The sequence below is a fragment of the Bombina bombina genome, chromosome 3, assembly GCF_027579735.1.
Source record: "Bombina bombina isolate aBomBom1 chromosome 3, aBomBom1.pri, whole genome shotgun sequence".
Lineage (NCBI taxonomy): Eukaryota > Metazoa > Chordata > Amphibia > Anura > Bombinatoridae > Bombina > Bombina bombina.
The window spans coordinates 800,640,517-800,662,675 of record NC_069501.1 but is presented as its reverse complement, the minus strand read 5'-3'; the positions used below and the strand labels follow the sequence as shown (position 1 = coordinate 800,662,675).

The 22,159-nt window shown below is 34.5% G+C and overlaps 1 protein-coding gene and 1 pseudogene across 2 annotated transcripts in view; one reads left to right on the top strand and one right to left on the bottom strand.

Annotated features, from left to right (window-relative positions):
* Positions 1 to 5,899, top strand: part of LOC128651462 (TBC1 domain family member 24-like) — a 53,761-nt pseudogene extending 47,862 nt beyond the window's left edge.
* The window catches only part of GABRG3 (gamma-aminobutyric acid type A receptor subunit gamma3), a 1,437,912-nt gene that overhangs the window by 1,219,515 nt on the left and 196,238 nt on the right, over positions 1 to 22,159 (bottom strand). The gene's annotated exons all lie outside the window — the stretch shown is intronic.

The following is a 22,159-nucleotide window of genomic DNA, read 5'->3' as shown; positions in this document are numbered from 1 at the left end:
TTAGATTAGGAGTAATTCTTTTTTATTTTTGATAATTTCATTTTTTATTTTGTGTAATTCAGTGTTTTTTTGTAATTTAGATAATTGTATTTGATTAATTTAATTTATTTTATTTTATTGTAATGTTAGGTTTTAGTGTAAGGCAGGTTAGGTTTTATTTTACAGGTAACTTTGTATTTATTTTAACTAGGTAGCTAGTAAATAGTTAATAACTATTTACTAACTAGTCTACCTAGTTAAAATAAATACAAACTTACCTGTGAAATAAAAATAAAACCTAAGATAGCTACAAAATTATAACTATTAGTTATATTGTAGCTATCTTAGGTTTTATTTTATAGGTATTTAGTTTTAAATAGGAATTATTTAGGTAATAATTGAAAGGTTTATTTAGATTTATTTTAATTATATTTAAGTTAGGGGGTGTTAAGGTTAGGGTTAGATTTAGGCTTAGGGAAACTTTAGGATTATGGTTAGGTTTAGGAGTTAGTATATTTATGTAGTGATGTGGGAGGTCTGATGCTTAGGGGTTAATAGTTTAATTTAGTATATTTCATTTTGGGGGGCTTGCGGTTTAGTGGTTATTTGGTTTATTATAGCGGCAGTGTGGGCGGACGGCAGCTAGGGGTTAATATTTAAATAGTGTTTGCGATGTGGGAGAGCGGCGGTTTAGGAGTTAATAGGTTTATTATAGTGGCAACGATGTCGGGGAGCAGCGAAATAGAGGTTAATACATTTTTTAAGTGGCGGCGATGTCAGGAGTGGCAGATTAGGGGTTAATAATTTTATTTTAGTGTTTGCGATGCGGGAGGGCCTCGGTTTAGGGGTTAATAGGTAGTTTATGGGTGTTGGTGTACTTTGTAACACTTTAGTTATGAGTTTTATGTTACAGCTTTGTAGCATAAAACTTATAACTACTGACTTTAGATGGCGGTACAGATCTTGTGGTTTTAAAGTGTACCGCTCACTTTTTGGCCTCCCAGGCAAACTCGTGATACTGGCGCTATGGAAGTCCCATTGAAAAAGTGCGGTACTGACGTTGCGTAATGGCCAAAAAGGTGTGCGGTACACCTATTGTGACAAGACTTATAATAGCAGCGTTAGGGAAAAAGCATCTTTATGGGCCATAACGATGCTTTTTGAGTCATAACGCAAAATTCGTAATCTAGCTGTATGTGCTGATTTTCAGACTCCTAACCAAAACCCAGAGTTTTACGAGTATACTGATGTATACCTACTCCAGGTAGCTAATGTATGTGTAAAGGGTATTTTTTGCAGAGAAAGGGGGGGGGCTTCTGCTTTCACTGAGTGTTCCAGTCAACCTAATCTAAAGTGCTAAACTGGGCGCTTCTAAGTAAGTTTTTAAAGAGTTTTCTACTGGATCTTTAGATCAGCATCTGTGCATATTATTCTTCATAGTAGTGTCTATTACATGCAGTTATATGAAAATTGGTGTATACTGTCCCTTTAAGTGGATGGAAGAAGAAAGACAGTAAATACTGTGAACAGATTATGTTAATATTGCATTGCATAAAGACAACCAAGGAGCAAAGCTCCTGTGGCTTAAACAGATCTAAATTAATAGCTATAATTTCTTTATGGTAGTGATAACATAGTAAGCCAGATTCATTAGTAGGAATGGGTAAATGTTATCATTGAGATCTGAATTGTGGAACAAATATTCCCCTTGATATTTCTTTAAAATTGAATAGTTCCATAAAACAAATGTTAACATTACAATATTTAAAGCTAACATTTGAATATTGAATCTTAAACATTAACATCTTTATGGAACATTAAAATATTAACCCTGTAACCCAAAAAGAAGTATATATACATCATGCAGTAAAGTTATAGCCTAGAGCTGGCGTTCCTAAGCTCCAGGCATCTGTCTGCATTTGGAACCGGAGCACGATCGGTGCTCCAGTTCCATACGAAGGCAAATGCCCAATCATTATAGACAGTGACATTGTGTGTGTCACCGTCTGTAACAATCAACTTATTTTGCCAGCGGGAGGTGTGGGAGGGAAGGTTGGAGGTGGGTGTGTGGCACAAAGGCAAAGAAGGGAGGGAGTGGGAGGGGCCCTATGCTACAGAGAGAGAGGGACGGGAACTAGCTAAACAACTGAAAAGGGGAAATAGAAGTGGGGGGCACCCTCACTACTGATTTCAGGGAGGTAGGGGGCAACACTACACTACAGTAAAAAATACAGAACAATAAAGAAATAAAATAAATAGTAAGAATATATAAACTTGGTTCTGGCAGACAACTGTCTTTACCTAAGATGGCCACCACTAGCAGGAGGTGGGAGGGTTAAAGAGTTATTTGGGAGGATCAGGGAGGGATTACTACATTTTGAGAAAAAAATAACAAAATAAAGTTTAAAAAAAATCCCTAAACTTGCATGCCTGCTATTTCTAGACAAAGGGGATCCCAGAGAGCACTATTTCCTGCCATGTAGTGCTTCAGATGCCTACCTATCATTGGAATAAAGCAAATGTGATGATTGAAGAAAATTGGAAACTTTTTTTTAATTGTATGCTCTGTCTTAATCACAAAATAATGTTTTTCAGTTGCATATCCCTTTAAACTTGAAAATTGATTCCCATAGAAAGATTGAAGTATTTGAGTCAGCATTAAAATGTTGATATTTGAACATTTGAATGTTAACTCTTTTAACTAGATGTAACCTGATTATTCCTAAAATACTCTGGTTAGTAATTTACTTATAACATACACTGAGAAAACTATCATAAATATATGATGAGATGCGATATATGCTGATAATTTCAGTAGTGGACCTACTCAGCAGAGGGCCCCACTGCAAACATTTTTAGGGCCCCCCAAAGGTAGTAAGCAATAGCCATAATAAACATGATGCTCTGTCTAATTATTTTGATGATAGATAGATAAACAGATAGATAGATAGATAGATAGATAGATAGACAACCTGCACTAATAAAAGTTTCCCGTCACTTAAGGATTGTACACATTCCACACACACTTATGTACAGACTGTCTGCTATGCCCCCTCCCCCAAGCACTTGGACCCTGGTGCCACTGCAGTTGCTACACCAACTGTAGTTCCGCCCCTTGAATTCATAGCTAATGATTTATTTGATGGGTTCTATAGATATATAGATATATATAGTGCCTGTATGAATTAAAAGGCAAATAAATAATTTTCGTAAATAAGTTTTGACCTCTTCTATAAAATCTGAGTTTTAATCTAATGCTTTCTAAGCAGCAGGTGCTATCTGCATTCTGATAAATCTAATCTAAAAAGGAATGTGCGCTTTAATGGAATTTAAAGTGTTAGTTCACCATGTGTTATTTGTACAAAACAATTCAAACAATTTATACACTGTTGAATTTACTACAGCCATGACTCACTGCCCTCATACTAGTTTCTTAAATTAGTCTTACTAAAAACTTGGAGATAGCAGCATGATTCAATGATTTTGGAAATTGTCAGGATTGAATTGTCTTAATAAACTATGATCCTGAATATTTGTGATGGCAAGCAAAAGAAAACTGTAAGCGAAGAGAGCAAACATATAAGAAAGTAATTTAATTTGTTACATACTTTCAGTTTTGTTTTAATGGGGACCAATATTTGATGAATTACCAGATAAAGAAACTATTACTTATTTAAAGGGATATAAAGGGTAAAATTAGTCTTTCAAGCATCAAAAAGTTTTAATAGACTTTTCAAATAGCTTATATTATTAACTCCTTGTATCCTTTGTTTAAAATCATCTAGATAAGAGCTAGCTATGGATGAGCTACACACCTTTTCCTCTTGTCATTGTCTCACGAGATATGGGGGGAGATTTAATAAGCAGCAGATGTTGCTTTCTCCACCTGATGGTTCCGTCTCGCCGGAAACATAAGTTAAGAAGCAGCTATCATAAGACCACTGCTCCTTAATTTGTCTGCCACCGTGCTAGCGGCCGATTGGCTGCGAATGTGCAGGGGGCGACATTGCACAAGCATTTCACTAGAAATACTTGTGCAATGATAAATGCAGACAGCATATGCTGTCGGCATTTAGCAATGTCAGGCAAATATGATTCTCTACAGCAAATCATGTTCGGCCGACATTTGATAAATTGACCCCCTGATGTCAAAGCAAAAATAAAAATTGGGTGAGGGGGGCGTATCTTTTTTTTTTTACTAACCTGGGAGGCGGGAAGAGCTTGTGTACAATTTGGAAATACCTGGTTTGTGTGCACGTACGTGAATTACTTTCTGACAAAGAAAGGGGGACAAAGGCACAATTGTAGGAGGAGGTTGCTTATAACAACTGACAGAATGAGCGAGGAGTGTGTACAAGGAAAATATACCACTTAATAAGAAGAGGAAAGAAAGAGTAGACACGACAGCCGTGGGAGGGTCTCTTTAAGATTGTTATAGAAAGGAAGGTTTGGACTGGGATATAGAGCAGCTGGTGATCAGGAAATGCCACAGTCTGACTATTAAGAGAAGAAAGAAAGCTACAAAATAATGGATGACATGGAGTATGGCAGTTTTGTGGATTGGGATAAGATGGAAATTGGGCGGCAAGAGCAAAGCCTTTAGGTTCTTAACTGTACGATTACCAGGAGTTTTAGCAGCTTGCTCGCCAGGGTTATTGGGCGAAGAACCATTCATTATGAGACAAAGTATATAACAAACTTATTATATCCCATATCGTTCTGTGACTCCAGATGCATGTGTTTACCGTGACATACTGGGTAAGATGGTGAGCAAACATAATGCAAATTCTCTACCTCTTCCTGAGCTTGTAGATGACTGTCTAATTCCAAACTACTGTCTGAATTCTGAAGGTTTTGGATCTGTGAGAAAAATCACTTTATGTATTAGAAATCAATTTCCAGATATTTCCTTTTGTCCTTCTCTGCCTTCATTGGTGGCATTGCTTCTTCACTTTAACAGTGATGAAGCAGAGTGCTTTGAAAATGTGTCTCGAATCTTGGCTTGCAAATACCCCAACAGACGTCTGGTTGATCAGACTTTCTTAGCTTTTGAGTCGTCTTGCATGACATTTGGAGATCTTGCTGGAAAATATTGTCAAGGGGCCACACAAACTTATGGTAGCAGTATCTAAAGATGTACTTGAGGTGTACTCAGACTGGCAAAGATGGCTCTTTGGAGAGCTTCCCTTCACTTACATAACCCATGTGTTTGATGTATTTTTAGATGAGGGTTACAAAGTACTCTTTAGAGTTGCTTTTGCCCTTCTTAAATTCTTCCACAAAGTCAGAGGTGGTAGACCTATGGAATCAGAAAATGTAAAATGAGACATCCAGATATTTATAAGATAAATTAGTAAGTCTGATTCTCCTGAAAAAGCTATTAGAAAAGGCCTTTTCTATTAGACTTTTTTCCTGCAAAGAGATCCAGTTGTTACAGATGGAAAAATAAAAAAGCCCTAATGCAGAAAGGAATCACAGTAAAACAAAAGAGACAGAATGTCCACCTTGCTGTCCATGCTGAAAACTACAGGTTGGATATTCTGAGTGTGAAAGAAAAGTGCAACATCTGGTCATGGATCCCAGAAAGGTTTGCTCTTTCTCAGCCACTACTGCTCTTCACCAATCAGGAGCATGATAACAGTCTCAGCAGATTTTACTTAAACTTTGAAGGACATGAGCCTACACTGCTTTTGGTCAAAACAGCTAACAATGAGTTATGTGGTGCTTATTTCTCAACGGACTGGAATGGGGGAAAGAAGTGGAAACAAGCTTAGCTTTTTTTGGCACTGGAGAGTGCTTTGTATTTCGGCTACAACCAGAGGTAGAGCATTATGAGTGTGTGATTATAATTCTAAAGCACCCAGAACTTAGTAGAACACGTGATGCATCCACTGCAAAAGAAGCTAACTCTTCACAGTGAATACACAGTTAAACACAACTAAATATGAATATTGCAAAATTATGAGTTTACATGTTTTTAGCTACTTGACTGCAAAGGGCTCCAATGCACTTAAAAAAATAATAATAATAATAATAATATATATATATATATATATATATATATATATATATATATATATATATATACAGGGAGTGCAGAATTATTAGGCAAGTTGTATTTTTGAGGATTAATTTTATTATTGCACAACAACCATGTTGTCAATGAACCCAAAAAAACTCATTAATATCAAAGCTGAATAGTTTTGGAAGTAGTTTTTAGTTTGTTTTTAGTTATAGCTATTTTAGGGGGATATCTGTGTGTGCAGGTGACTATTACTGTGCATAATTATTAGGCAACTTAACAAAAAACAAATATGTACCCATTTCAATTATTTATTTTTACCAGTGAAACCAATATAAAATCTCAACATTCACAAATATACATTTCTGACATTCAAAAACAAAACAAAAACAAATCAGTGACCAATATAGCCACCTTTCTTTGCAAGGACACTCAAAAGCCTGCCATCCATGGATTCTGTCAGTGTTTTGATCTGTTCACCATCAACATTGCGTGCAGCAGCAACCACAGCCTCCCAGACACTGTTCAGAGAGGTGTACTGTTTTCCCTCCTTGTAAATCTCACATTTGATGATGGACCACAGGTTCTCAATGGGGTTCAGATCAGGTGAACAAGGAGGCCATGTCATTAGATTTTCTTCTTTTATACCCTTTCTTGCCAGCCACGCTGTGGAGTACTTGGACGCGTGTGATGGAGCATTGTCCTGCATGAAAATCATGTTTTTCTTGAAGGATGCAGACTTCTTCCTGTACCACTGCTTGAAGAAGGTGTCTTCCATAAACTGGCAGTAGGACTGGGAGTTGAGCTTGACTCCATCCTCAACCCGAAAAGGCCCCACAAGCTCATCTTTGACGATACCAGCCCAAACCAGTACTCCACCTCCACCTTGCTGGCGTCTGAGTCGGACTGGAGCTCTCTGCCCTTTACCAATCCAGCCACGGGCCCATCCATCTGGCCCATCAAGACTCACTCTCATTTCATCAGTCCATAAAACCTTAGAAAAATCAGTCTTGAGATATTTCTTGGCCCAGTCTTGACGTTTCAGCTTGTGTGTCTTGTTCAGTGGTGGTCGTCTTTCAGCCTTTCTTACCTTGGCCATGTCTCTGAGTATTGCACACCTTGTGCTTTTGGGCACTCCAGTGATGTTGCAGCTCTGAAATATGGCCAAACTGGTGGCAAGTGGCATCTTGGCAGCTGCACGCTTGACTTTTCTCAGTTCATGGGCAGTTATTTTGCGCCTTGGTTTTTCCACACGCTTCTTGAGACCCTGTTGACTATTTTGAATGAAACGCTTGATTGTTCGATGATCACGCTTCAGAAGCTTTGCAATTTTAAGAGTGCTGCATCCCTCTGCAAGATATCTCACTATTTTTTACTTTTCTGAGCCTGTCAAGTCCTTCTTTTGACCCATTTTGCCAAAGGAAAGGAAGTTGCCTAATAATTATGCACACCTGATATAGTGTGTTGATGTCATTAGACCACACCCCTTCTCATTACAGAGATGCACATCACCTAATATGCTTAATTGGTAGTAGGCTTTCGAGCCTATAGAGCTTGGAGTAAGACAACATGCATAAAGAGGATGATGTGGTCAAAATACTCATTTGCCTAATAATTCTGCACTCCCTGTATATATATATATATATATATATATATATATATACATGTATACATAAGTATGTATGTGTTTATATGTCTATATATGTGTCTGTAAATACTACAGGTATATACACATATAAATACATATACACACACACACACACACATATATATATATATATATATATATATATACATATATATATATATATATATATATATATATATATATACATGTATATATACACACACATACAATATATGTATGTATCTCTATGTTAAAGCCCTTTGCATGCCTTTTGTTTTCTCTAACACCTGAGACCTTATATCTTTGAGCCCTTATAACATTTTATTGCAATGCTTTAAAATAATATTTATTTGCACAAACATCCTAGATAAACCAGATAACGCTTGTGTGCAGCAGTTAATGTGTCACTCATAATCAGATCTCCCTTTTTTATTACTTACACATGCGTTTCCTTAGGGGCCCATTCTAAAAAAAATCACTGGCTTAAACTGGTTTTTCAGTATAACACTCTCAGAGGCTTCCATCATGGAATTCTATAAAAAAGGGGCTGTCCCTGCGAGTGGCTAATTGTTTCCCATAGAAATTATGAATGTTAAAGTTTGTGATATTAGGGTGGTAGTGTAAGTGTACCCGAGCTTGCCAATAAACAGCCTTCACTTCAAAATACAGGACAGCCCACATTTTAACAAAGCTTTGAAAAGAAACTATAATAGTAACTTTGTTTTCCTAAAAAAATGTTTTTTACTTTATTAGCGTAATATTCATATTTAATATAATTTTAAATACATAGGGTTAGATTAAAAATGGTGCTAACTGTTGTGCACAAGCGATATTTGTTTTTTTTTTTGCGAGTGTTAGAAATTTACAAGTTGAAATTAAACGTGATCGTGAGAGTGTAATTGCATTTTACATTCGTCTGGTTTATGGATTATTTTTAATTTTTTACAGTATGTATAATAATTTTTTCTAGTTATTCATATTTTTAATATTTTATATGTAATATTTCTTTAACACACATTGAAGTTAGCAATTCTTCATGTGTGCTATCCCCATACCACATTAGACCTAAATCGCGAACTATAAAGCATGTTAGGCAAATTTTACATTCCTATGTTCTTCAGACAAATTTTTTTTAATTTTTATCATTAAATACATTTTTCTCTATATATCTGATAATGTTAATATGAAATAAATATCCATACCTATGTGTCTATAGGAATAGATATACAGGTAAATCTATATACAGGTATATATAGAACTATTTTATTTACAATAAAAATTACATTGTTCTGTATGTGAAGAACATTAAAATGTGAAATATGAATAACTGCTGTTACATAGCGTGCGAGCGATAGGTGGTTTTTTTTCTTCTATGCTCTTCATTGACTTCTATGACGAGAATAATTTAACATAGTCACAATATTTGGTTAGCCAGCTACCACCCGATTTACTCTGCAATAAAATTAAAACTATGGTTATTTCCCTCATATTTCCTTTGAAATTAAATGATATGCATTCAGAACAGTCCAATATTTTTCCCTCTTGACAAATACTAGTACCTAGCTGCTGTAAAGTAAAGTTTTAAATTTACTTGAAAGCCAAAGTTTTAGCATCAGAAATTATATAGTGCTATTGCAAAAGAGACTCGCTGGATCTATACTTTAAAAACAAGATACCCTAAAGTTCTGAACGAAAAATTAGAGTTTGCTTCCTTCTTATTAAAGATCATCTAAGCATATAATATAAGAACAGGGAGTATCTTTTAGGACGTAATGATGATGAAATATATCGAAATGTCTTAATGTTATTAAGTACATAATGTTTTTTTTTTTATTGTTGCATAATCTTTTGTATTCCTTGGAAGTTAAAATCATGATCATATATGTAAATATGGTTTCTCACGATGGAGTGAACGTCTTTTTAATATATACTTTCCATGCATTTCATTTCATTTCATTTATTTGTGTGGATTGAAGCTTATAATGACATCATGAATGTAGGTGGGTCCTACAGGTACAAAAGGAAGCACCTGTATCACAAAAAATAGCCCTGATGAACCCCCTGTTTGTTGGAGCAATATGGAGGTGAAACGTGCGTAGGCAAGCTCCTGACTATCTTGCACATTTTGCTGCCAAGTCACTGGCCAATGCCATGCCCATGGACACATGCTAATTTGAAAGAGACTTTGAGGGAAATTGACCATCTCTCAAAGGAAAACCAGTAACGGAGTGCGAACAGGCACGTCTGGACAAACTCTCAACTTTATACCTGGGGTCCTCTCCGTACTCAGATGAACGCTGACTTCTGATGATGTATGGCCCGATGCGGGTATGTTGCGAGACACGGATTTCGGAGAATAATACGGACAAGACCCCTTCACGTAGGGATCATCATATGCACGAGACGGTAATGAAATCTTCCGTATGCTTTGATGTTTCTATTTCTATCTGAGGCAATCAACGGTAACTACGGTTACCACTGACTCCTGCACTGCAGTTATCTCTTTCGACATTTTGCTGTGTAAAATCTGATACATTTTCTCAATATATCACGGAGGTATTATACCCTCAGATGTTATCCATGCCATTTAGATACCGGGCCTGCTAGGCCACTTTTTGATGAACTGTCACTGTAAGATATTTTCGTTCAGATTTTGGACATTGCGCTCTATTTTGTGTATACCTCTGTATGCACTTTATTGAGTTTTGCTCACTTATGTTAAAAATTATATTGTTACACTATATATTTATATGAAGTTTCATATAATTTTTTGATGGCTGGCCAGCTATGTGCATGCTATGTTTTTATGTATGGTTTTGTATATAGGATTTTTTTTACCTACAATGCAACATTCCCCTGAACTATGTTTGTTAACTTAATAATAGTTTTTGATTAAAAGAGTGCTGTAACCCCTCGCTTTTTTCAGGATCATTTTGAAGTCCTGTACATTATTTCTGTTTTCATTGTTACAAATATGTATTTTGTATATACACACACACACATATACACACACATACATACATTCATACACACATACACGGATTTTACATTTATTTTCTATTTATTCATATATAGCAGTATTTTCATTTTCAATTTGAACTCTCAACAAATAGATTTACATACAAATAAAATGTACACCTGAAAATGCGTGAAACACCTACACTAACAAAGTAATGCACTCACTAAAAAAATGAATCATTAAATATATCAGGATTTATAGCATGTATCAATTAAAGCCACAAGGATTCTTTCTCTAACAATTAGACACTCTTACTGCACACAACTGTTTCTATAGACAAATATCTGAGCGCTTACAACTAATAGTGAGACAATGGTGAAGCCATCCATTTGTCAACTGACAACTAGTTAAATAAAGTTCTATGAACAAACAGTGTTCATTCACCTGCCAATTGCCAAGATGACATATCTACTTTCACCTTTTTGTAAGTGCAAATAACAACATGAATCACATATGTGGATACAGATTTTAGATGTCACAATTTATAATGCTCCATGGTCACACAATGAAGGAAGCTATCTTGCATTGAAAAAATACACATAGTACATTTATCACATGGACATAAAACAAAACACATGCTTGATATTTGATTAATCAAATAATTTTAAACAATTCTTTTGCAAATAAAGAAAAAATCTTATCATTAAAAAAAAAAAAAGATTGTTTTTATGTACTTTTAAACATGCTTAAAAATGAGAAAATAAACACTTAAGAAATCACTAGAATGTTCTATATTTTCCAAAGTTTAAATGTATTCTCATTTATTATTTCTTTGCATAATAGTTTTTTTTTATAATAAACAATTTGATCACATCAGAGATTTCTAGAAGTTAATACTTTATCTCCTAATAGATATGATGCAACCCATAATGACCCTTAGGGCCTGATGATAAAAGGATTCTCAGACCCACAAGAAATTGCTTTCTTTTGTCTTGCCAGTCTCGCTGGACTTCAGGAAGGGTGAGTACCTATTTGGGGGTTAAAGTTAGGATTTTTTTTTTTTTTTAGATTAGGGATTTATTGGGCATTTTTAAAAGAGCTGAATGCCCATACAAATACCCCTATAGGGGCAATGGGTAGTTAAGGTTAGGTTTTTTTTTATTTTGGGGGGTTTGTTTTTTGGTGGTGGGTTTTACTGTTAGAGGGGGGACTTAGTATTTTTTTTAAGGTAAAAGAGCTGTTTAACTTAGGGCAATGCCCTACAAAAGGCCCTTTTAAGGGCTATAGGTAGTTTAGAATTAGATTAGGGGGTGTTTTTATTTTGGGGGGCTTTTTTATTTTCAGAGGGATTAGGTTATTTTTTTTTTTATTTTGGATCATTTTGTTTATTATTTTCTGTAATGTTAGACTTTTTTATTTTTGGTAATTGTAGATTAATTTATTTTTTATTTTTTTTATTTTTAAGTAATGTTAGCTTTTTTATTTTAATTGTATCTTAGTATTTTTTAATTTAAGTAATTGGGGTTAATTTAGGGGGTGTTAGGTTAGGGGGCTTAGTAATTTAATTTGTTATTAGGATTATTGCGTTGTGTGGGTTTGTCAGATTAGGAGTTAATAGTTTTATTAGGTTTATTACTTTGTTCGTTAATAGCGGATTAGGGGTTAATATTTTTGTTAAGTTTATTGCGATATGGGTTAATGGCGGATAAGGATTAATAGTTTTAATAGATACTTTGTGATGTGGGTTAATGGTGGATTAGGGGTTAATACATTTATTAGGTAGTTTGCGATGTTGGGGTTGGCAAATTTAGGGGTTAATACTTTTACTAGGTAGATCGTGATGTGGGTGAATGGCGGATTAGGGGTTAATAGTTTACAATAGTTTGCATTTATTATTAGTTCCAATGTGGGTTTGATGGCGGATATAGGGGTTTTACTTGTCGGGTTTATTTTTCAGACACGTGTTAGAATTTTACGGGAGATTTGACATATTTTTTTATTTTCTTAGGCGCCGGCAGTTTCTAAAGTGCCGTAAGTCACTGGCGACTCCAAAAATTTGTATTCACGCACATTTCTGGACATTGCTAGTTTATCCGGCTTACATCACTTTATGAACTGCTGGGCCGGATATGTGACTTCCCGATGTGTGAGGTGAAATTAGGGGCGGCACGGGTTTCAGCATTTACGCTGAAGCTTGCGCCGCATATGTAATCTCATCCTAGATTATTTTATTGTTATCATATGTCATCTTTCTGACACTGAATTGATAAATGCATACAAGAAATCATAGAAGAAAAGCTACTATTAATGTGAAGTTAAAACAACTGAGATTATACAAGCAATACCCACTCTTACGGCACACAATGGTGTTTCAAGTCTATTTTATGAGGCAGACAATAAAGCTGACTACTGAGTCATTCGTCTGGAAAATATCAGCATTGCATGTTTCATATTGAAGTTAATTCCTATTCTATGGTGCTATTTAGGTATTAAAAATATAATCTCACATTGCCAAAATGTAATGTGATTACAAAATGTGATAAAACAAAATCTGATCATCAACTGCTATTCATCAGCTTTAAGGATTTATATCATTGATGTGTGCATAGGGTATGCCAAGTGGACCCTAGGTAAATAAAGGTACACCCTTATGTAAAAGTGCTTTGTATAGATTTTTGAGACATATATAGTTAGTAGACTAATCGTTGGTGCATACCCTAATGCTCCATGCATAACTACATTTGATTTCTATTTCCAGACCTACTGAAAATATTTGGATTATTCTGCCTTTATGTTCATTCAACACTTCAAGAAGTAGGTGCAGTAAATTTTACTCTGGTTCTTAAAATAGTTTTTGTTTCAAAATAGTCAGTGAAATTGTGTTATTATTGCACTAATCCTGCTGAAGGGATTGCTTTCAGTTTCAGGTCTTAGAAATGGTAATCTGGCTGTTACAGCAAATAAACCACTGTGAATAGCAGCATTAAACACTGAAAGGCAAAGAATATTATATATTTTCCAAAACTTTTTTTTTAATCATGTTATGATTTTATTTCTGTATTTCATAGCAACAGAGGCGTAACTAGAAACCACTGGGCCCAGGTGCAAGAATCTAAGAAACCCCCCTCCCCACCCTCAAAGTGAATTTGATACATATCTTTTTTTTTTTTTTTTTACATTTAACACAGAAAAAAAATGTGAATCAGATTACATGTCTGCAAAAGGAGGTACCCTGTGCCCACAGTCTGTGAGGTGGTCTGACCCCCTATTACTGTATATAGTGACACTGTTTAACCCACCAGTACTGTATATAGTGAGTTAGTGACACAGTCTGTAATCTGCCGGTGAGATGGCTGGCCTGACCCTACCCGCCCTAGTACTTACCGCAGTAGTGTGTGACATGGTCCAGCCCCCCCATACTGTATATAGTGGTACTGTATAGCGACACTGTCTACCCCCCGCCCCCCATGCTGTAGTAACAAGGTCAGTAATTTGCTGGTTCCACAAACATACACATACACACATACATACATACACACATACACACACACATAAACACCAATGGGTAAATCAGAAACACTAACCCTTTTAGTCAGAGACACTAGTGAAGCATCATGTCACACCCACATGATATCAGTGCAGGCAGTGGCAGGTCAATGTTTTTTATTGTAAAAAAAATATATTTGTTATTTTTTTTAAGCTGGTCCCCCACCCTTGGGGGCCCAGTCATAATTGCGACCTCTGCACCCCCTGTAATTTCGCCCCTGCATAGCAATCAAGACTATAAGAGATGTTCATTTGCTTCATTACAAATACACATTCCTAACGAAAAGCGGATATTTGTTTCAGTTTGACAAAACAAATATCCAAAAGAATGCACCAATAAAAATAAAATAAAATGAATAAACGCTGATGAAATTCATCAGTTGTCATTTGTTTCTTTTATTTTTTTTTTTTTTTAGGGTTAATACTTAAAAGGACAGTTTATTCAAATGTTTTCTCCCCTTTAATTTGATCCCAATGATCCACTTAAATTGTTTACTAGTATTTATTTTAACCTTATATAGGCCTTTGAAATAGTTGATTTAGCCTGTGGTATCCCTGCATATTCTAACTTTGGATTTTTGTGCTAGTCAGATTACCACAAGAGAGAAAACAGTTTACTTTCAACTCATAATATGAAGCCAACCCGACGAGTGCAAAAATCTTACTTCTATCTCAAGCGGGAATGTTAATTTGCGCTCCATTCATAATCTGGCCCTAAATGGGCTAGCTCTTATTTGATATAATATAACTGACCAATTTCTCACATTAACGCCCAAATCGATATATATATTTCTAAAGTAGACAACTCAAGGTATTGATTTAGACTCATTTTGGTATATTTGATGCCACTATTCAGCCTAAAAATGTGTTAACTTTTTTTGCAAACTTTGAGTTTCTCACTGAAATTATTTACACACAACTACTGCAGTCATAAGAAAAATGACTCTAAAAACGTCTCTGGGATCCCCTTTGTTAAGAAATAGCAGACATGCATGGCTTTGTCATTGTTTTTTTGGTAATTAAAAGGCCACTATTTGCAACTTCTAAAATTACGGCAGGGAGGGGGTTAATCAGTTAACTGTTAAGGGTAATATTTGCTGTAGTGTAGGATTACCCTCCCACATGACACCTCCAACCCCCTGATCCCTCAAAAACAGCTCTGCCCCCCCCAACACACAGGTGTTAACAATATCATAGGTACAGGCAGACAATATGCTGCCAGTATGCAGTTTAGGGTTATTTTATTTATTTTTTTGCAATACTTAAGTAGTTTATTTTTATTTTCTGTAGCATAGGATTCCTTCCTCAAACTCCCACCTACCTAATTCCCCCCAAACAGCTCTCTAACTCTCCACCTTCCACTTTCCTAACGAGTTTGTTACTAGCAGCTAGTCTTTTTTATTATTATTTATTTATTATATTTTTTCTATAGTGTAGTTTTCCCCTTCACCCTTCCCACCTTCCTTTGTAATTGATCTTTTTTCATATATATTTTATCTGTATAATTTTTCCCTTCCAAAACCTTTTTTGCTGTCCTCTGCTGGGCCATTCACCAGCCTCCCTCTTTCAACCCATACCTCCCACCGGCACCAATGGATAATCGTTACAGACTGTGACACAGAAAGTTACCATATGAAGGCAGATGCCTGCAGCCTACAAACAGCAAGTCTCAGTTGTCACCTGATAACTAAATGGCAACTGATAAAAAGGAAAAATGTAAATCTCTATGGCCTCTAGTTATTAAGGTCTGTCGGAGAAATAGATAGATAGATAGATAGATAGATAGATGATAGCATAACCGTCAGATAACTACTGGATTTGAAACACTCCAAAGTACATTATTTAGAGTGAGTAGAAAATTACGCTGATGGTTATTCCATCAGGGAGACCAATGTTAGAATCAGCACGGTCTCTTATTAAATCACTGAGCCTGTGTTTTCATATAGCTCAACAAATTAGTGAAACTTACACCTAAACCTATAACTTTCAGAGAATACTGCATTTATGGATTGTGACTTTTACGGATATTAAAAGCTTAATGCATTTGTTCTCAGTTGTATTGTATTAGTTTGTTTTATCTATTTTACATTTGCAATAAAACATCTAAATTAACTCTTGCTTTGTTTCATAGCATTTTGCATCTATATACTCCTTCCTTTATCTGTATAACTGCTAAAACCCTACATCATGTAATTTTTGTACAATTTCTACTAAGCTGCACACCGCCTTACTCATCTCTGATGCTATAATCTACTTATCATAGATGTTCCTGCTACATTATGATTTATCCTTAAAAGTTATGCAAAAAATTGCTACATAGACATCTACACTTAGTCCTTATTAATTTACTTTTTAAATGTTTTCCCTATTAAAAATCCATTTTAATAAATGAATGCTTGTATCATTCCAAGGCCATAGCTGCCTTACGCCCTTATACTTCTTGATTCATTACTTTCAACACCAATTTATACTTTACATTTTCCCCTAATTTATTTGCATACATCATCACAATTGCTTTATTACAACTGTATTATTAATGCAAGTCCATAGTTGTAAAACATAATTTTATATTAAAGGGACATGAAACCCAAATTTTTTTCTTTCATGATTAAGATAAAGAATACAATTTTTAACAACTTTCCAATTTACTTCTATTATTTAATTTGCTTCCTTCTCTTGTTATCCTTTGCTGAAAGGCTTATCAAGGCAAGAGAGAATCTAGGTTCTAGCTGTTGATTGGTGGCTGCATATATATATATATCAATTGTGATTGGCTCACCCATGTGTTCAGTTAGAAACCATTAGTGCATTGCTGCTCCTTCAACAAATGATACCAAGAGAATGACATAAATTAGATAATAGAAGTAAATTAGAAAATTGTTTAAAATTGTATTCTCTATCTGAATCATGATAGAAAAAAAATTGGGTTTCATGTCCCTTTAAGCAGCAAATCAACTCTATGTTAATGCTATTTAAAAAAAAAACAATAATGGTGCATTCAGACTAAACCATCAGCTAGATACCTGTTTTAGTTGGATACCAGGTTATCACAGTCTAATGACAAATGCTTTTCTTCATTACTGGGTCCAGATTTTTTTTTCTTTTCTCTGAATCCTTACCTACTTTACCTTATTTTCATATTTCTAGCTTTTAGTACACTAAACTTTATTACATTACCACCTAGAAAAGGAAGTTGATCCCTTCAGCTTCTCTGTGATGGTTGTGGTTATTTTTTTTCTACATAACCTGCTTCATGTGACCACTGTAGGTAAAGATATTCTGATTTGCAGATTTGTGACAGGTATTAGAATTACAAATCCACACATATATCATTATTGTGGATGCTTAGAACATTTTTGGATGTTTCTCAGAACAGGATTTTTGAAAGCACATTCATACTCATATACTCAATCATATGAGTGTTTAACACAATACCGTTCTAGATATTTAGAGCTGCTTCTCAACTCCTGAGCTTTTTATAATGTAGTTCATAGAACAAAGTCATTTTCTTCCATGATTTTGTTTAATTAAATATGCTACCAAGATTTGTATCCATCATTTTCTAATGTTCCTATAGTATGTGGAGTCTTAAATGCTGAAATGTTACATTAATAACACGCAATACTTTCAAATAGATCCTAGCTATTGATTTCTTAGGTTAAAGATCAAAAAAGTCTCTAATTCAGTCTTTGCAAGATGGCTTCAGAGTTTAATGTTAATAAAAATAAATTTGTCTTTCAGGTTGCACAGATCTGTTATAGCCTTAAAGTCATTCTGTATATAACTATAGTTTATAAGTATTGTGCACCTTAGCAACTAAACAATGCACTGCAAAACATCTTAAATAAATGTCTTTGTAAGGCATGTGTTGTTTTGCTTATCACCTTTGCTGTGATCAATTAGGGACAGATATAAATAATCTTCTGTACTGATTAAGTAATCACTGTTCAGAATATTATAGGGTTAGGATTCTGCAGCCAACAGGATGTATTCTGAGGGTAGTGGAAAAACACGAACTACAGAAAAAGTAGGCAGAATAAATAAAGTACAATACTATGTTTGTTTACTACACATAATACAACATTTTATAAGTGAATGTATTTACTGTTGTGCTACAGTGGAGGAATATAGGATGTGGGATGTGCATATGACTATTCTCAATAAACAGAGATTACACTTATAAAGGAAATATTGCTTAATGGGCTTTCTGAATATGACCTCCATTTAAAATATATGTTCCTTTGAATTACATTTTGAGGTTAATAACCCTTTAAATACAGGTGATTAATCCTCTAATTGCATTTTTAAATCTTTTTATATTAAGCCTACTAGCCATTGAGGTACCTCATTACTTCATTATAACTAATATGTGCAATGTAAACCCCCTGTCTTATGATAAAATGGTGATCATTTTAGCTTTACTTACCTAATAACCATGATTATTTTATTAGTGCATCTGTTACTTCCTGCCTATCTAGATTCTGATTGGCTATTTAACTTTCTGTTGTTTAAGATTCACTGTTGATGCCGTGAAACAGATGTTATTATTGAAGTATGTTTTTTGTAATTGGTAAATGGTAACTGCTTAGTAAATTAAAAGCAAAGTCAAATTAAAAATGAAACATGATTTATTATAAATATTAAAATATTAACTTCTGAACCTACATGTGTAAACAACAATATTAATAAGATTGGGTTATCAAGCATTGCATTTTTTAATACACTTTTAATTTAAAAAATTTAAAAGAAACAAATAATATGAAAATAACAATAACCCCTACCAATGTATGGTGCTCAATGGTTTATTATTCACTTTTCAATGCAAATAATTATGTATGAAAAAAATAAGAATCTGAAAATAAGACTAAAAAAATCTTTATATTATTTACAATATTTTTTTTAGTTAGAGTTTCATTATTTAGTGATGGCTAAATAACATTTGTTTTAAACTGTTTTCAAATTATTTATGCATTTTTATTTAAAATAAAATGTTAATATGAGAAAAAATATTGTTTTATGAGTATGATAAATGGACAATTTGATTTTTATATGAGTTAGAATACATCTGCACAATATACTTTATTTTTAACATAATTTAAAATATCACAGAATTTAACTGTTCATTAATACATTTTGTCAAAATCCCTAAGAATCTTTCTTTCCTTATGTTCTAATATATGTACATTTTTAGCTGCATACTTTTATTTAAATATTATGGCAACATTGTACAGTTCATAGCAAAACTGACTATAATATTATCCAATTAGTTAATTATTTTCTTTCTCTGAAAAAAGATCATGATGCAACAACTCTCCTGGATACTGTTTTTAAGTCCATCTAAAAAAATCCAAACTTTTCCCACAACTCTATTATTTTCCTCCATAAGTCTTTCTATTAGCATGTGAATGTCTTTAATGCCTTTATATAGCACCTTCAATTTTACAAAACCTTATAATTTTCCAATCCTTTCCTTGACAATAGAACTTTTAGCACTCATCGGGCTCCATTTACTAAGGGGCGGACAGACAGCTTCTCAACTTGCAAAGCTGTTCACCTCCCCTATGGCTACATACAGGCAGCAGATCTGATAATTTGCTGGCCCGTATGTATCATTAGACACTCATCGCAATGTGTAATGCCTGCCCCTTCATTCGCGTGACCAATCGCGTGGCTGAAGGTGCTGTCAATCACCGAGAGCAAACAAGCTCTCTGTGATTTCCCCTTGCCACCTCATTAGACCGCTGCTTCTTACATTGCTAGAAATAGTCTCGCTCTCACTTTCTTTCGCTCTCTCTTTTGCTCGCTTGCTCTCTGTATTTTTTTTCTTTCAATCGCTCACTTTTGCTACCAAAATATATGTATTTAAGGTAAAGTGCATTGAAAACAGCGTAATTTGATTTAATTTAAGCATAATATTAAAGCTTCAACATATGCCGGATTCTCCCTGAGTATTTCATCCTCCATTGCAAACTTTTACGTAACAGAAAGCTTTTATTTTTTTATAGAATTCAATTAGGGCTGCCCTGTGAGTGTTGGAGTGGAAAAACACGTCTTGTCCAGCAATTGTTTTAGAATTGCCCCATTAGTCTCAAGTTTGCATAAGGATAGAGTTAAAACCATTAACATCCTCATGTTTCACAGTCAAGCTTGTGTCAAACTTGATTTGTGAACCAGAATTTAAAGTTAGATAACTGCCATCACTATAAATATATCAATCTTGTGTGTGAAACTCATTTACAGATGGTCCATATATGCTAAATTTCAAAATCAAATTTACCAATGTTTCAATTGCAGTTCACATATGTCGAACAGCATCTCAATTAGCTCTTTTAATTCAACATCATGAGGGATGCAAACTCCATATTAAACAACAGGTGGTCAGAAACACTATACAACATAGTAAGTAATTATAGGTCCCCAAAGCAGTATTAATGGATTAATTTTGGTGAAAAACAGAGTTGGGCATTACTTGGCCAGTAGAGAAGGCACAGTAGTCTGCAAGGAGTTTTCCTGCCAATATGTGGTATTGATAAATTCTGCTCTGTATAGAAAATTTGAAAAAGGAGAAATGCATGAGGAATGGCTTCTAGGTCAAAAAACAACAACAAATTATGTAATTTCTATGTGGTTATTGTATTTTGTCTGTAAGCCAAGGAAGAATAAAAACTATTTTACTCAACTAAACACACAATCCTTTTGTCAACTAAAACTTTGATATAAAAATAAAAGATTTAAATTGTTGACATAGGACATGGGGGACAACTCGAAAAGTTGTCCACTTGCCTTTGCTACATAAGGGCAGTGGACAAACAGGATTTGCTGCCTGTATGTACCATTACATACTTAGGTGAGCGTGTACTACCCGCCCCTTCTCTCGCACAACCAATTGTGTGAGAGAAGGAATTCTCAATCACCAAGAAAGAGTAAACTCTCTGTGAATTTTCCTCTCCACCTCAGAATTGGCGTAGGGTTTAAGAAGCAGTGGTCTAATGGCCGCTGCTTCATACATTACCTTAAGCAGGCTTGCAAATGGGAACCTGCCCCACAAGGGCTCTGGAGCAGCTTTCTCTGCTTAGTAAATGGAGCCCATAATGTACACAGCAAATATAATACACAGACTGTAGTTATTATTGCAAATGCTGCAAGTATTCCATATTTTGCATTGGTATATGGAGAAATAAAAAACTGATAAATTTCTTCTGATCTTGTGAATTTCCTCAAGATACCTCTATAGAAAAAAATGCAATTAAAAGTAAGATCGGCATAACTTACTTATTTATGATTCACACTAGTGAATCAAATTTTTGGAGCATGGAAATATAATCTTTTTCTCAAACTTCAAATAGTTTTTTAATCGACAATTTTGAATTCACTTTAATATACTGTCGTGCATTGTGCTTAGGATTCACAGAAGTTGAAAACCATCTATTTTAAATTTCACAATCTTATAAAAACAATAACCATATGTTTGTGTAACAGTGTGTGTGCTTACAACCAGAAAAAAAGGCTAGATTACTAGTTGAACGCTAACTGTAGTGAGCAAGCGGCATTGGGTTTTTCTTGGCTTTTTACGAGCATTGGAAATAGTGCATGTATTACGAGTTTAAAGCAAACGTGTACACTTGGGCAAAATCGCGATTTACACCTGTCAGGTTAGCACGGCTTCAGATGTCGCATAAAGGGTAAAATAAGAAAAAAGCTGCATTAAACACAACATAAATACATGTAATAGTATAGTCACATTGATATAAACACTGTCTGATAAAAAGGGCTCAAAGATAGATGGTATAAGGTGTTCTAAAAAAAAAAAAGGGCTGCAAAGGGCTTTAACACACACACACACACATATATATATATATATATATATATACACACAAACATGTGTACATATGTATTTCTTTGTTTTACTTTAAATGTACTGTACATATTTCAAATTCCAATGTTTCAATGTTCTTCACTTATAGGACAATGCACTTTTTATTATAAAAACATATTATATATATATATATATATATATATATATATA